The sequence below is a fragment of the Natrix helvetica genome (assembly GCF_964273705.1).
Source record: "Natrix helvetica genome assembly, chromosome: 3".
NCBI classification, from domain to species: Eukaryota; Metazoa; Chordata; class Lepidosauria; order Squamata; family Natricidae; genus Natrix; species Natrix helvetica.
In genome coordinates, this window is record NC_138549.1 from 45,220,791 (window position 1) to 45,237,393 (window position 16,603).

The following is a 16,603-nucleotide window of genomic DNA, read 5'->3' on the forward strand; positions in this document are numbered from 1 at the left end:
AAGGACAAGTCTCTTTAAAACAGAATGGAGAATCTACTGCTGCTGTTGAATTGTCAATTTTCATGTTAAAGGTATACAATATAAAAGAATATGGGCTTCCAAATATGTTTTGTATGTTTTAAGTCATATGCAACATGGAATGTTTAATGAAAATCTGCCGTAAAACTTCAATTATACAATCATTTTGTAATCACAATAGTTAAAACAGATTTATTATTATCACCAAAGTGTAATTTTGTATTGCGGTATTGTACTGTTATATTGTTTTACTGTGGCTTCCAAGTTTGTATTCTTTGCAGATTTTAATGTATTTCATGTTTATTTTTTAGAGTTTAGAGTTTTATTTTTTTATAAATTGACAAGAGCTTTTGAGTGGGTGGTAAATGATAAAAAGAAATACAAGTTATGCAGATATCCCACAATGTTTACTGTTGAATTGCTACAATAAAGAGCATTTTTAAAAAGAATCCTGGAGTTGTTAGACAACCATGTTGTATTTATAAAATGAAAAAAAAAGTATTAATTTACCATTCTGAAGACAGATTGTTAAACCTTCCTGGAAGTCTAAAATCATAGAATGTAAATTTGGAAGAGATCTTTGATATTTTTTTTTACCCCAAACCAGATCAGTCAGTGCAGGAAAGTTGTACCTCATCTGTGCCATGCCATGTTATACTATATACCACTGTTAAACTATTTCTTAAATCCTATCTATTTTCACTGACAATTTGATAAATAATTTACAATTCTTTAATTCTGTCAAAAGAACTCCAAAGAAAAAAAATGTTTTGCTATTGTTCATTTACTCCTAAATGCACTACAAAGCAACAATGCATGTGGTAAACCTTGTCACTGATTGTGAATTCTTTCTTAGGTCAGTCTAACATTATTGTGATGTTGTTGGTAGAGACCGTATCTGTCATATTTTGGAGAAAGGTTATGTTATGAACACTTCAGTTACCTGTTCTACTTTATTTGAAAACCACAACCTGGCTGTAGTAAAACAGACCAAAATAACATAACATTTCACAGCATTCATAAAATAAAGCTTGTACAGCAAGAAATACAAAAAGAATTGTGCTTATCATTTACATATAAAATGTCAATGTTCACCATAGAAAATGTATTTAAGAAAAGAAAAAGTCCAAGATTAAGGAGAGAAAAAAGACACAAAATCAGTCATGAGGGCCTACCAAGAATAAAGTTCTGCTCTCAAGCAAACTGGAATAGGGATGGCTAGACACCAATAGGACAATTGTTAAATCATTACTAAAGTGTTTATTAAATGATTTTGTATATATCCTACCTTATCCCACTTCCACTTTAGTGAAAATGTATAAAGCTTTCTTAATTCTGTTTTTTGAGGTTCATTGGCATTTTCTAGCCTGGACCCCTTTTCTTGACACGCTTAAATAAAATAAAACAAAATCTGCACCTCGTGTCTGGTTTTCTTCATCAGCTTCGGCACCAGGCTCAGACCCGAATTGGGGACAACAGTTCTATGACGCTGGTAATTTACTGCCTTATGTATATTAGCAGTAGTATAGTAAAAGCTATTTCAATTCAAAACTTTTAAACCAAACAGAATATCCATATAAAATATATACACTGAACTATTTTCTTCCCCAATCAGTGACAAATTTTTCATGCATTTGGGCAAAATTGCAATACTAAGTAAGATTGGTGTACTCTTATTATTTCAGAGCATTCCTTTTTATGAAAATATAATGAAATTACAATAGCAGAGTTGGAAGGGACCTTGGAGGTCTTCTAGTCCAACCCCCTGCCTAGGCAGGAAACCCTATACCAGACAAATGGCTATCCAACATCTTGTTAAAGACTTCCAGTGTTGGGGCATTCACAACTTCCACTGATTAATTGTTCTAACTGTCAGGAAATTTCTCCTCAGTTCTTCCTAAAAATGTTTTAGGAAGTATGAAAACCATACTTGGAACTTTAATCAATAGATAATAACATAATACATTTGAATATTTTGTACTGGAAAGCACATTTAAACACGAATCAATCTATTTATTAGATCAGTTTAAACAAATGTATAAATTTAGGGTTTTGAGTATTTACAGTTACAGTACAATGTACAGTACAATGGCAATTGGGTCTGGAATTTCCAACAATAAGCAATGCAGTTTAAAGCACAATATTATGTGACCATATTGCTAGGAGTGCAATCCCAGTTCTCCCCATTGCTGTCACTAAGCAAGGACCTCATGTGACCATATGAGAAGAGGTGCTGAAATCATATCCCAGACAATTAGGCCAGTGGGTGAGAGTTATGGAAGGGCAGGTGTCAATACTACAAAGAACAGGCAGATGGTCAGTCACAGGCATTCTGGAGTGTGGATGGGCATTACAGGATATAAGATTCCTATGCTGTCCAGGGGCTCTTCAAGAAAAAAAAAGCTGTGGGAACAGGAGCAACCTGAAATCTCCTGCTGGCTTCCCCATCAACTTTGCTTGTAGGGAAGTCGGTAGGGAATCACAAATGGGGATTATGTGACTAAAGCCATTGAAACCTACAAAATTGTGAACTAATTGCCAAGTGTCAATTGCAATCACATGACTGCTGTAACAGTCTCAACTTCAATCACTGGTTGTAAGTATTTTCATTCAGTGCCATTATAATTTTGAACAGTTGCTGAACAGGCTTCCAACCCTTGCAATTTTAATAGTGTGGTATTTTATCCTGTGTAATATTTTCATTTACTGTCAGTTTTTCCAGGTAATGCAGACAAAACGCCCAACCAGTAAACTAATTCTACTTTATTGTAATTGTATGTTAATAGAAAGTTTGCAAGTCTGAAAATATAAATTTCCCGCCATTCTTTTACCGCCTGTTTAGGGAGGTTCATTTCTAAATTTCTTCTCTGCCTGTTACACAGCTGTGGACTACACTCTCTCTTATCTGATTGTTCCCTAGGCAGCATTTTCCCTCACCAGCTCTCCAGACCATTCCCACATACAATTACAGATACATTGTTCGGCCTCATCCTTATTGAGACTCTTTAAACTTAGGTAATTAGATATTATTTATAGTGTTCAAGCCCTTTACCAGAAATTGAATTCATGGACCTTCAAACTTTATATGACTACTTTATTAAAAATAAAGGGAAAAGTCATGTAAAACATGGGACGTAACATGTTAGAATATCTGTATCTCTCTGTTCTGACAACTTAAGGGAAGCTAAACTATATATACACCATTGTGATAGAGCTTCCAAATGCCACTTCCTGTAACTACTGAATCCTAGGACCTGAATAGGTTCTAAAATTAAAGAATTATATCATCTAAATAATAAATGGGCATTAGTTTCTGGTAGAGGTCTGAATACCATAGAATAATATCTGATTTAAGCTACAGATTTTAGCTAAAGTCTCCTTTGATCAGAGCTTGATTCCTCTGACTAGATAGAGACAACAAAATGGCTTTCTTGGCAGCAATACAAAGTGGTTTGACGTTGCTTTCTGAGATGTTGTTTTCCAACTTTAGCACTGAACACCCTGAAATTTCCTAGTGGTTTTCCATGCTAGATTTTCCAAAGTAGATTTGACCCTACTTAACCCTTTTCAAGATAATTTTTTCTATTGCTAAAGCAAATTAATCAAGCAATAATAATAAAAAGAATGGGTTTATTAAGATCAAAATTTCTATCTATTTATTTTTCTTTCTTTGATCAGTTCCATTTTAGCAGTTTAAATAAACTGTTGTATTGCAACAAACTTCTGTAATATTGTAATTTTATAAGAATATGTTCCAAAGCAGTTCTATAGCAGCTTGATATAAAGCTCAACTGAAATTCCAAATAGTTATATAGTATACTTAAAGTAGGGATAATGGAAAATAAAGTTCAATACATTGAATGTCATTCTGGGAAGGTAAGTTTAGATTCTGGTAATCAATTTGTCCCTATTTATTTTTCATGCTAATTCATTTTACTGACATTTTCATGTTTTGAATATACATTATTATGAAATAAGATGTCATTGTAGAAAGTTATTGTTAAAGTGATGACATTCAGGATGGACTGGGCATTATTGTTTCCTCAAGGGTGTACATCTTTAAGTAACAGAATGTGGCAATATTTAACCATGCATTTAGGCCAGTAATATACATATTTGATTCACTTTGGCAAGCAACTAAATAAAGCAAACAAAGATACAAAATAGATTTTTATGAGTATTTTCTTTTCTCATCCCATGAATATTGCAGATGTTGGACTAAAGGAGACTGGCAAAATAATTTTCAATCTTTGTCTAATGCTGTTGGATTTTCTCCAAGCCCAGTCCACCTAGTCGTCTTCTGTGTTTTGCTTCCCCCTCCTAATGCTGTCCTTCATAGACACTGCTCCCACCCTTTATTCCGAGAAAGATTTTTTTCCAAATTCTTCTCAGTCGACAAGATGCTTCCATTTTATTTCAATTGCTGATTTCGTAGAAAAACAGGAAGGTTGGGTGTGTAAATTGATTGACAGGCTAGACAGAATGAGTATTTGTATAGAGTGGCCATTTCAGTCAAGTCCCAGAATAGGATGAAAGATTTACAAATTTGTTTCCAATTATTAGGCCTCAGAGAAAACATTACTCTAGCACACTTCTCCCTTTATCCCAAAGATCACTACTGCAATTTTTTTCATCTTTACAAATAGTTCTTTGCACAATTCTGCTAGTGGATTTATCAAATTTATCAATCAAACTGCAGAAAGGCAGTTTAAAGGTGGGAAATAAAGAGGAGGTTGAAATTGTTATTTCTAACTACTGACACGCAACTCTCACTTAACAAAGTGGAAGAAAATACTCTTAACAGTTATTTTAATTTCTTATAAAACCTCACTCTTAACAAAAAACCACATACTATCTTTTTAACAGTGTTTACATATTCTATGATTTCTCCATTTTCCCATGTTTAGAAAATATTCTATTGATTACATACATTATTTCTGAGATTTGGAGGCTTTCCCTTAATTTTTTTACTATTTATATTTTGTAATCATAACTTCTATCAAACATATTAAGTTACAACTGAACTGGTTTATTAAGTTCAGTATAGTTTTATGTGAAGTTTGTACATGTACTTGCAAATCAGTGGTGGGTTCCTACCGGTCCGGCCTGGGTCACTGGAATCAGCAGCGACCTAGGCCTGCCACATCCCCAAACCAGTTCCCCGGCTGTTGGCGCCGCCATCTTGTTTTTTAATTCTGTGCATGCGCAGAACAATTTTAATGGAACTGCGCACACACACGTGCATGAGCGAACCGGCAGTAAAGCCGGGCAGAATCCACTCCTGATGCAAATGTAATTGTGGATTGAGAAAAGTGAATGGGATGGAAAGATAGATGAAGCTATGAAAACAAACAGATTATCAAACTTGGATCCCAAAGCTTTGTCTAACTATGACGTTTTTTTCTTTCCTCGGACCTTTCTGAGCACTATGCAATATAAATCCAATAGCCAAATCCTTAAAAATAAAAAAAGATCAATCTGCAGAAAATTTATGTATAATATCATAACAGAATAACAGAGTTGGAAGGGACCTTGGAGGTCTTCCAATTCAACCCCTTGGCTAGGCAGGAAACCCTACACCACTTCATACAAATGGTTATCCAATATCTTCTTAAAAACTTCCATTTTTTGAGCATTCATAACTTCTGTTCCAGTGATTAATTGTTCTAATTGTCAGGAAATTTCTTAGTTCTTGGTTGCTTCTCTCCTTGATTACTTTCCACCAGGGGTGGGTTCCTGCCAGTTCTAAGCTCTTCTATAGAAGAGGTTCCACAAATCTACAGTGCTGCCTAGAACCGGTTCCAGCTCCCTCCCGCCACCCATCGCACATCATCAAGATGAAGAGCAAGAGGAGGAATTCTGGGAGTTGAAGTCCACAAGTCTTAAAGCTGTCAAGTTTGAACATCCCTGGGGGTTTTTTCCCTAAAGGGTTAGGGGTGCAAGGGTCTTGTAACTTGACAGCTTTAAGACTTGCACACTTCAATGCCAAAATTCCTGAGCCAACATGACTGGAGGAGGAATTCTGGGGGTTAAAATCCACAAGTCTTAAAGCTGTCAAGTTTGAACACCCCTGGGTTTTGTTTTTTTTGTAAAGAGTTAGTGGTGCAAGGGTCTTGTAACTTGACAGCTTTAAGACTTGCACACTTCAATGCCAGAGTTGCTGAGCCAACATTTTGGTTGCTAAACAAGAGTATTGTTAAATGAGTTTCACCACATTTTACAAGTTGGCCACGCCCACCCAGTCACATGGCTGGCAAGCCACTCCCACCCAGTCACATGGCAGCAAGCCACTCCCACAAAGCAGGCCACACCTACAGAAGAGGTTCTAAAAAAAAACCCCACCACTGGTTTCTACCCATTGCTTCTTATCCTGTCCTCAGGTGATTTGGAGAATAGTTTGACTCCCACTTCTTTGTGGCAGCCCCTGAGATATTGGAACACTGCTATCATGTCTCCTGTAATCCTTCTTTTCATCCAACTATACATACACAGGTCCTGGAACCGTTCTTCATACGTTTTAGCCTCCAGTCTCCTAATCATCTTTGTTGCTCTTCTCTGTACTCTTTCTAGAGTCTCCACACCTTTTTTACATCCTGGCGACCAAAACTAGATGCAGTACTCCAAGTTTGGCCTTACCAAGGCATTATAAAGTAGTATTAACACTTCACGTGATCTTGATTCCATCCCTCTGTTTATGCAGCCTAGAACTAACTGTGTTGGCTTTTATGGCAGCTGCTGCACACTGCTGGCTCATATTTAAATGGTTGTCCACTAGGACTCCAAGATTCCTCTCACAGTTACTACTATTGAGCAAGGTACCACATATATTGTACCTGTCCATTTTGTTTTTCTTGCCTAAATGTAGAACCTTACCTTTTTTCACCATTGAATTTCATTTTGTTACATAGAGCCCAATGTTCAAGCCTGTCAAGATCCTTCTGTATCTTAAGCCTATCTTCCGGAGTGTTGACTATTCCTGCTAGCTTGGTGTAATCTGCAAATTTGATGAGTTCCCCATCTATCCCCTCGTCCAAATCATTGATGAAGATGGAGGATCATGAATAAAACATTAATTTGATTTATAGTGTGTGAATATACCTTAGGCATTCATTTTATAACTATTTCTATTTTCCAAAATATTTTATTTTGATGTCTATTATATTTACAAATTCTACAGCAATAAATATACTATTGTTAATGGAATTTAGTAACAATAGGTGAAAATTATAATATAATGCCAATTAACTTATGTATCATGCAACTATTTCATTTAGCTAAATTGGCTAAGAAATAACATCATATATAAATCACAATATGCTAGATCTGTATTATGTCATTCTACATTCCAGGTTAATATATATACAGTTTAATATAAAAGACAGACAATGAATAGAGACTTTATCATCATCTCTCAAGAGTTAGAAAAAATAGTACATGTAATACATTTCTGCTGAACTGCATTTGCGATGTGTAAGATTTGGCTACTTTAATTCTGGCTAAAATAATCAAGATTCAGTGCATTTTATTAAATGATTAAGCAAACTGAAGATATTAATTTGGGGTATCATCTTTTGTTTCTTTCCCAAGACAGAACTGAAATCTTCTAAAAAAACAATTAGCATAGAACATATTTCCAAAAATCAAATAATCTGTTTTCCTTTATTTTTCAGACTTTGTTCTAAACAGTACATTTATCTTGAACAAAGAGAAGGAAAAAAGCCCATAAGATTTCCAAGGGTTACAAAAAACAGAAACAATTCTTAGTGTTACAAGATACTCCCAAGATTTTAAGTCAGAAGGTAAGTATTAATCTAGGATTATCATACTTTGAAAAAAAATATAAATATGAAAATTTACTTCAGACTGATCATATGATGTACTAATCCAATATCTGGGCAAAGTTGGAAGATATCCTATCCAGCACCAAAAGCTCTACAGCTTTATGGAGCACACATTCTCAAGTAAAATTTGGGCCTTTACATAAAAATGTCAAAGGTATTTTAGGTTACACTATGGAAGTGTTCTATTTTTTGGCAACATGAAACTTAAAACACTTAAAACACAGAGGAAACTGGTGAGTATGCTTTTATGAAAAGTTTCTAAGGTTACTAGAAATGCAGAGGTCAGAGTTGATACATAGTGCTGATTGATATATATTTTGTTAGAATGCTTTATAAAATGTGAAGGAAGACTCTACATACACTGAGCTGCCCCACCTGGCAGCTACCAGTAACTAGAATAATAGAGTCTACAGATTCTGTTATAAAGATGATAAAAAATTATCAGACATTTCAGTACTTTCAACTAAACCAGTATAGTCTAGTCATATAATTGACTTTAATTACACAATACTCCTGCTGACTGAAGGACTTTTTGCCCCTCACTGGAGTGTTAGCAGTATAAGATCATGAAAACAGACAAAAATAAAGATCTTTGAAAATATGCTGTTTGTTGACTTCTTTGCCTAAGTGGTAGGTAGAACTGTTTCTCTTACCAAGCAAGAAAAATATTGTGGACAGAACAATATTATTTACATATAGTACTTTTATAAAATTAAAAGCAAAATTAAAAAAAATCAATCTCAAGTATAAAAAAAGTCAATCTCAAGTATAATCATAAAACAACACAATCAAAGCTTTGGAAAAAGTACTTTCTTACCCATTAACCAAATCGGATTTTTCCACCAAAGTTCTTCAATAGCTTGAAAAAGTTAACATGGAAGAATAATCCGCTATGAATCACACAAATATTCCTGCAGCCTTGTACATCAGATAACTTAGAAATGATGAAACTATAACTCCAACAATCACTTTAGTTGCGCCATCGATTGGAACAGTTAAAAAGAGATGGAAATTATTTTTTTAACTGGATTTCCAGTTTAATATTTCCAACTGTGAGAAAAAAGGAGAGTTAGCTTGTAAATGCTGCTGATTCCAAAGATATTCTTTTGAAGTAATACAAGGAGTGGTTATCTCTCTCCTCCTTTCAAATAAAATCGTTTTCCACATGGTTGTACGAATGCAGAACTGCTCTGTAACTCTACAAGCTTTCCTTATTAGGAGCACTCCAAAGAATGCTGCACACATCTGGTAAAATCTCTTCAAGAATGGTAAAGACATCTGATGTTCCTGGTCTTGTCTAAGACAGCCTGTTCTTTTTTTTTTTTAGGTTTTCTATATTTTTTTGACTCTATCAAACAAAATATTACTGCACAATATGCTACAGTACATTTAGAACAAAGTTATCAAACTATTCGCTACCATTTCCTGCATCTGTATCATAATATTAAATATTGATAAATTAGGTTCAGTAATTAGTCTTATTAAACTAAGGTAGGAAATTTTTTGGTAGAAAACTACACAGACTTCATGCTAGTTATTAGTGTGTGGAGAGCTATGGTAAAATGTCTAAATCAAAGTCAAATTGGATGCAAGCACTCATACTTTTGCAATCTACGCTTTTCTCTTTATATTTCTACCAAGAGCATAGAATGGAATAAACAGGGAAAACATTCTTTTACATATGGATTTTTTACACTATATTAAACAGTTATAGTATATCTATCAGGAATTTAATTTCTTTCTTCATTTAGGTCTTGTACATAAAGAATAAATTGGTTTGGAAAAAATGGCTTCACAAAATAATATAAATCAGATGGTCAAAACTAATACAATTGTTCAGATAAATTTTGATTTTGTAAATGAGGTAAATAAGATTTACCAATTAACATTAAATTTTGGGGAAAATATTGTCTCATCGTTTTGTAAATTCAGCCTGTACTTCAGATGCTCCAGTGGCTACTTTCAAGTAGTAAGGTGACCAACTTTTTTACAATGAAAAGGAGAACAAATAAATTGGAAAAAATATATCGTAAATAAAAGAAATATTTCATTCATTGCAACAATAATACACTAAAATATGATATATGCATAATAAAAACATTTGCAAAATTTTATATTGTAATTATGCTTACATGCCTGTTAATTATTATTTAAATGAGTACTTTTCCACTAAATTAATATTTTTTGTCAATGTATCATCTTCTAAGAATATATTGGAAATATCTGAACAAGAAATATCCTTCATATTGAATTTTACGGCAAGTGCTGCAGCTAGAGTATCAACATTCAATCTCGATTTCTCACTTGTCGAAAAATCATTGGCAATTGAAAAAAACTCTTTCAACTGCTGCATTAGTTCCAGGGCAGCACAACATAAATTGAACAAGTATAAATAAATGTTCACATGGAATATGTTCGTTTTTGAAATGGCTGAAAATATCCACCCATCTTTTATCAATTTCAACGTGTTGATTTTCCCATTGTATTAATTTTTCAGAATTTAAATATACATTCAGTCTTCTAATTTCTTCAAAGAGACAATTGTCGTCTATTTTAATGTCTAGCATTTCTTTAGATAAAAATTCAACACAAGATTCAATATCTGTTCAATATACTTGTGATGAAGTAAAAAAAACACCATTAAAAACTGTTTAATAAAATACGTCACATAACGCGCAAGAGATTAGCCTTCAAATATCAAAAAGGAGGACATGTAGGAGGACACTTTTCGAGGGAGGACAGAACTTACAAAAGAAGGACTGTCCTCCCTAAAGGAGGACGGTTGGTCACCTTACAAGTAGTCATTTGAACTTGAGAGAATGCCATGAAGCCTTATATAATAAAGAGTGAACAAGATTATTCTGAACTCTATTTTATGCTTGGTCTCAGGAAGTTTTATTCCACTTACACATCTACTATAATTAGTACGCCTCACTTATATTCTCACTTTTTCATACTCCATGATTGGACTGCTACAGATATTCTTACCTGCAGATACCTCACCCAAAATCTCAAGGGATGAAGTGAGGATCTGCTTGGTTACCACTGTGGTCAAGAGGTACTAGGCCTGGTCACCGTGTAGCAAAATCACTACCACTAGCAATCTAAAAAATCTGAGGCATTTTGTACTATGCACAGCATTGCATTTCTATTTTTATTCAGTCGCCAACCATAAATTAGTAAAATAAAATAATGCTGTGCAAAATTAGACACGAGAGAAAATGCTGTGCATTTTGGTTGCCATAGTATTCTGTATACCTATAACTTAGGTGCTTTTTTGGGGGGGGGGGATATTGTAATAGTATTCTCAAAAACAAAAGTATACACAAATCCAGAAAGACTGGTCAGCCAGGCCAACCCATCCATGCTCTCAGAGACCTGTCAAAAAAGGAATAATTTATTATGGATGTCTGTTTTTTTAATATCTAAAGCATGTCATCTAAGAGATGGTACAAGTAGTTCTTGACTTATGACTACATTTGAGCTCAAAATTTCTGTTGCCAAGCAAGACAATTGTTAAATGAGTTTGGCCTCATTTTACAACTTTCCTTGCAACAGTTGTTAAGTGAATCACTGCACTCATTAAATTAGTAACATGGTTGTTAAGTGAATCTGGCTTCCCCATTGACTTTGCTTCAGAAAGCCACAAAGAGGAATCACTTGACCCTAGGATACTGCAACTATCATACATATGAACCAGCTGCCAAACATCTGAATTTTGATTACATAACCATGGGGATGCTGCAATAGTTGTGTGAAAAATGATCATCCATAACTTTTTTCAATGCCATTGTAACTTTGAATAGGGTTATGAATGAGTGAATGGTTGTAAGTCAAGAATTATCTGTACTCCCAATAGTTCTGCTCTACCTTTTCTTCTATATGCTCCCATTCTACCTTGGCTTTACCCACTTCAATCTGTTACTGCCTTTTCAGCTTTAACTACACATGTGTCTTTGAACTCCCATGATAACTAATAGGAACTGTGATGTTCAAAGACATACCTGCATACTACAGATATAAAGACCAAACAAATCTTTGTTCGGATTTAAACTTTGGAAAAAAGGTGAAATCCTATTGTGTTCAGGTATACATAGAAGCATTTGATTTGCACTGAATTAGGGACAAGGAACTTATTAAAAGGAGAAACAAAGGAGTTTGGATTTCTCCACTAATCATTAGAGTTCTAAATATTATGTTGTTTGATTCATCTTTGCTTCAATGACATGATGTCTCTTGGAACCGTTCCCTTTATCTCCACACTGACTTAATTTTTTAGTGAAAAGAGAAGAAAAGTAGACATTAGGTCCTAATACAATATGATTATTTTCCACAAAGGATCAATAGCTTATGACTTTATTGTTAGACAAGACATAGCAATAGCACTTAGACTTATATACTGCTCCATAGTACTATACAAATCTCTCTTGAACAGTTTACAAATGTCAGAATATTGCCCCCAACAATCTGAGTCCTCATTTTACACACCTTGGAAGGATGGAAGGCTGAGTCAATCTTGAGCCAGTGAGAATTGAACTCCTGGCAGTCAGCAGAGCTACCATGCAATACTACATTCTAACACTGTGCCACCATGGCTCATAGCAATGGTTAAATAGTTTGTGCGGCTTCAAAAATCAAACATACCCACCAATAAAAATATAAAAGGAAAAAGCAAAAAATATGTTAATGGGAGAGCTAGCTTCAAAAGTTATAAACTGTAATGATACATTTGTAGAAAGGTCATATACATTTTGATTAACACACTCATAAGAATGAGTTACAGGTAGAAACAAACTAAGTTTTTATATTTTTAAGTTTCAGACATTTTAAAAGGAAGATCAGCATACTTAACTTCATTTATACAGGTAGTCCTCAAGTTACAATTTCATGGTCACATTATCAAAATTCAGATGCTTGGCAACTCATATGTATTTATGATGGTTGCAGTGTCCCAGGGTCATGTGATCAACTTTTGTAACTCTCAGACAAGCCAAAGGAAGCAAGATTCACTTAACTGTGTTACTAACTCAAAAAATGAGTTTTGCCCCATTTTATGACCTTTTTGCCACAGTTGTTAAACGAGTCACTGCAGTAAATCTTGTGGTCTTTAAGCAAATTTGGCTTTCCCCAGCTGCAACATAACATGACTGAAAATTGTCATAAGTCACATTTTTCAGTGTGATTGTACTTCCAAATGATCACTAAATGAATGGTTGAGGTCAAGTACTTGTTTGATTAACAATATTTGCATTTAGTTTCAAAACATACCACAACTGCCCCTATCTGTCTCTCTTCAAAACTATTACTTCTCCCAAGTGTTTGTGTTTTCCTTTCCATTCCTGAATTTGTGGATTCATTTCCAATACTCAGTTTTTGCTTCCGGTTATTTTCATTGGTACATTTTTATTGCCTTTCAATTATATATGTGGTATATTTTAAAAACTTACTAAATAAAAAGATGTATCCATATCATCATGCTGCAGATGTATGATCACATCTTGTGCTATTTATAACCATTACATAATTATCTTTGTTCTATTTAAGGCATTGTATAAGATTTCAAATACAGGATGTGTATTTAATCTCATTTTCCTTCTAATTTTTTTCTTATGAGAAAGAAATAACAAAAGGAAAATGGGGAATGTAATTTCTTAGCTTTTATCTACAAGCTGAAATAGAGATGAACAGATGAAGAAATTCATATAGACTTAATACTAAATTTGATTTCTTTTCACTTCTAAGAAATTATAACATTTTAAAATATTATGACGTGCAATTGCACTTTTAAAATTTCTATTACTTTTTTTTACAATTTTGTTATGTTATATATTCTGATATACAGTAACATTTGATAATCTGCTACTAGGGAGGGGAAAATTAATTCATTACAATGAAGCTATTTTTAATTTCTTAAAAGGAATTTAAATAGTGGATTTTTAATAATTCTCTAAGCTTCAACAGAAATGAATGGGTTTCGTTAGTAAGTAATCATTCACTTCCATCAGACTGGATAATTTTGCTGTTCATAAACATTTTTATCAAAATTTAATTTTTAGAAATGTTACTTAGGCATGGTAATTTTCATGCCATTTTTATTCTGCTTTTTCATTATGATGTCAAAATTCACTTAACAACTGTCTTGCTTAGCAACAGAAATGTTGGGTTCAATTGTGATGTTAAGTCAAGGCTTACCTATAGATATAGATACAGTAGAACCTCTGGTCACGACCATAATTCATTCTATAACTTTGGTTGCAACCTGATTCCGTCGTGATCCAAATATAATTTTGGGAATTTGGCACCAAAAAATGGTGCAGAAGGGGAAATCAGCCGCAAAAAAGTGATTTTTTAAAAATTGGAACCTGATTTGGTCGTGGTCAGAAGCGTTCGTGACCAGAGGTTCTACTGTATAATGGTGGTACGAGATATAGTGGTGTCAAGTGACAGCAATATCGAGAAGGAGGCATATGAGAAGCCCCAGGATCTGAAGGAGGAACCAGTGGTGGTAGGAGCACATAGGTCTATGACTCCGAAGTTGGGAGAGTGACTCCAACAGATCCCAGAAACAGCATCAGAGCTCTCTGTCCAGTGTCACAAATTATTTTATTATCTTGACGAACCAGAGTATATGTCCCAAAATATTTATCTAGTACAGGCTTACTTAGCATTCAGGATTCCTTTTTTAAAATCTAATTATATTCAGTCATTTAATTTAGACAAGCATTTTTTTAATTTTTTCTTTTTACTGTAAAGTCACCTCTCACCCTAAATGCTATTTATTTGCATCGTATTTGATTAGTCAAGGAAGCTTTCCTGACATCTAAATACAAAATTCTTTCAACTGCCTAAAATTATAAATTGAACAGGTAACATGTCTAAGGTTGTTTAAAAATTAAAAATAAAGCAAACAAAGAACTAAGCATTGACTCATAACCTCATAATTATGCCTGCACAAAAGAATCAAATGTGCATTCTTTATTTTATTGTAATTAGGCAAACACATCTATATGAGTTACATTGGCCAGAAACTTTTAAGACAATTATATGTATCCTACATGTGTGTGTATATACATATATGCATATATCTACATATACACACTTTGTAGTGTGCCTATTATCAATCTCGAATAAGACACATTCTGTGAAGCACACCCTTTCAGATTTTCTGAAGCCATTTTTACATTTGCTTCCAAAAAGTTTCCTGTGGGTCACTGATTGACATAGGACCATGATGGCGAACCTATGGTACGCGTGCCGGAAGTGGCACACAGAGCCATCCCTCCGAGTATGCAAGCTCTTGCCCGTTGTTCTTCCAGGTTCCGGTGTGCCATCCAGCTGGTATTCACACGTGTGGGAGCTTCAGAAACCAGAAGAACAGCCTCCTGGTGCACATGTGAGCACCAGGTGGCTGCTCTTCTGGTTTCTGGCATGCACATGCACACCAGACACCTGGTCTTCTGGTTTCTGGCAAGCATGTGCGTGCGAAGACCAGCTGGAATTGCGCATGCGTGTGCCAGAAACTGGAAGATCTTCTCGGCGCACACAGCACACCGGCCAGCTGGTCTTCACACGCACATGCACACCAGAAAACTAGGTGGCAAACACACATCGGAAACTGGAAGATGTGCACCAGGCGGCTTCTATTTTGGTTTCAAGCACATGTGTGTATGTGTTCCCGTTTTGGCACTCGGTTCCAAAAAGGTTAACCAACGCTGACATAGGAAGTCAGAATGAAGAAACCTCCCACAAATTTTGTGCTTGTTAATTTATTTCCTAAACAATCATCCAACCTGGAATGTGGCATGGTGAAAAAAAACACAATTGCCACCTTTAGATTTAGATAGTGTCAATTGGTTGTACCATCTTTAGTGGAGTGTTGTCACAAAATTTCTATAATTTGTGATATTATTATTTTGGCCTATTCCTGCATGAGAATTAACTACAGTTAAAGGTGTTCTAGCATGAATGGTTTCTTCAGACTTTCTTCAGCCCAGTTACAATATTTAGAATAGAATAGAATAACAGAATTGGAAGAACCCTGGAGATCTTCTAGTCCAACTCCCTAGCTAGGCAGGAAACCGTACACCACGTCAGGCAACTAATTATCCAGCATCTTCTTAAAAACTTCCAGTGTTGGAGCATTCACAACTTCTGAAGGCAAGTAGTTCCACTGATTAATTGTTCTGTCAGGAAATTTCTCCTCAGTTCTGAGTTCCTTCTCTCCTTGATTAGTTTCCACCCATTGCTTCTAGTTCTACCCTTGGGTGCTTTGGAGAATAGTTTAACTCCCTCTTCTTTGTGGCAACCCCTGAGATATTGGAACATATCTCAACCTAGCTGTTCCAAAATATTCATGTATTGTTTGTCAGTCATTTGTAGATTTGCTTGTATGTTTGAAATCACTTCATTCACTTGCACTGAATTATCAGCAGATAGCCTGTTCCAATGCAAAGCCAATGCTTTATCAAAATCTGAGGAAGCAATCCATTCCAAAAGAGTAACACTATAGCCCCCCTGCTTGTTATAACATTCATGTTGAAAGCAGTGTTTCATTTCTATCAGACTTAACACCCATACCAGAGTCAGCCAGGTGATTTTTAGCAAATTTAGATGAAAAGTTAGCATAGGTCTTAGTGAGCAATGGCTTTGTCTTGTCATTCTCATGTGAAACCCAGTTTTAGTTGTGCTTTTGTGATAGTGAAGTTGTGAACACTGATTTTTATCAAGTAAGATCAGCAAATCCT

The 16,603-nt window shown here is 34.8% G+C and overlaps 2 protein-coding genes across 10 annotated transcripts in view; one reads left to right on the forward strand and one right to left on the reverse strand.

The window, feature by feature from the left end:
- Nucleotides 1-16,603, reverse strand: part of ARHGAP6 (Rho GTPase activating protein 6) — a 235,521-nt gene that overhangs the window by 51,382 nt on the left and 167,536 nt on the right. Inside the window, exon 1 of one of the 7 annotated variants that reach the window (XM_081946825.1) lies at nucleotides 8,677-8,813. The exons of the other annotated variants lie outside the window; for them this stretch is intronic. The gene's annotated coding sequence lies outside the window, so the exon portion shown is untranslated. Of the gene's footprint in view, nucleotides 1-8,676; nucleotides 8,814-16,603 lie in introns of those variants that run through there. 7 annotated transcript variants of the gene reach the window in all.
- AMELX (amelogenin X-linked) overlaps nucleotides 1-16,603 on the forward strand; it is a gene marked incomplete at its 3' end in the record, with an annotated part of 29,756 nt that overhangs the window by 1,651 nt on the left and 11,502 nt on the right. For 2 of the 3 annotated variants that reach the window (XM_081946833.1, XM_081946831.1), the window contains exon 2: nucleotides 7,689-7,817. Of the gene's footprint in view, nucleotides 1-2; nucleotides 72-7,688; nucleotides 7,818-16,603 lie in introns of those variants that run through there. The other variant, XM_081946832.1, reaches the window with a different exon arrangement.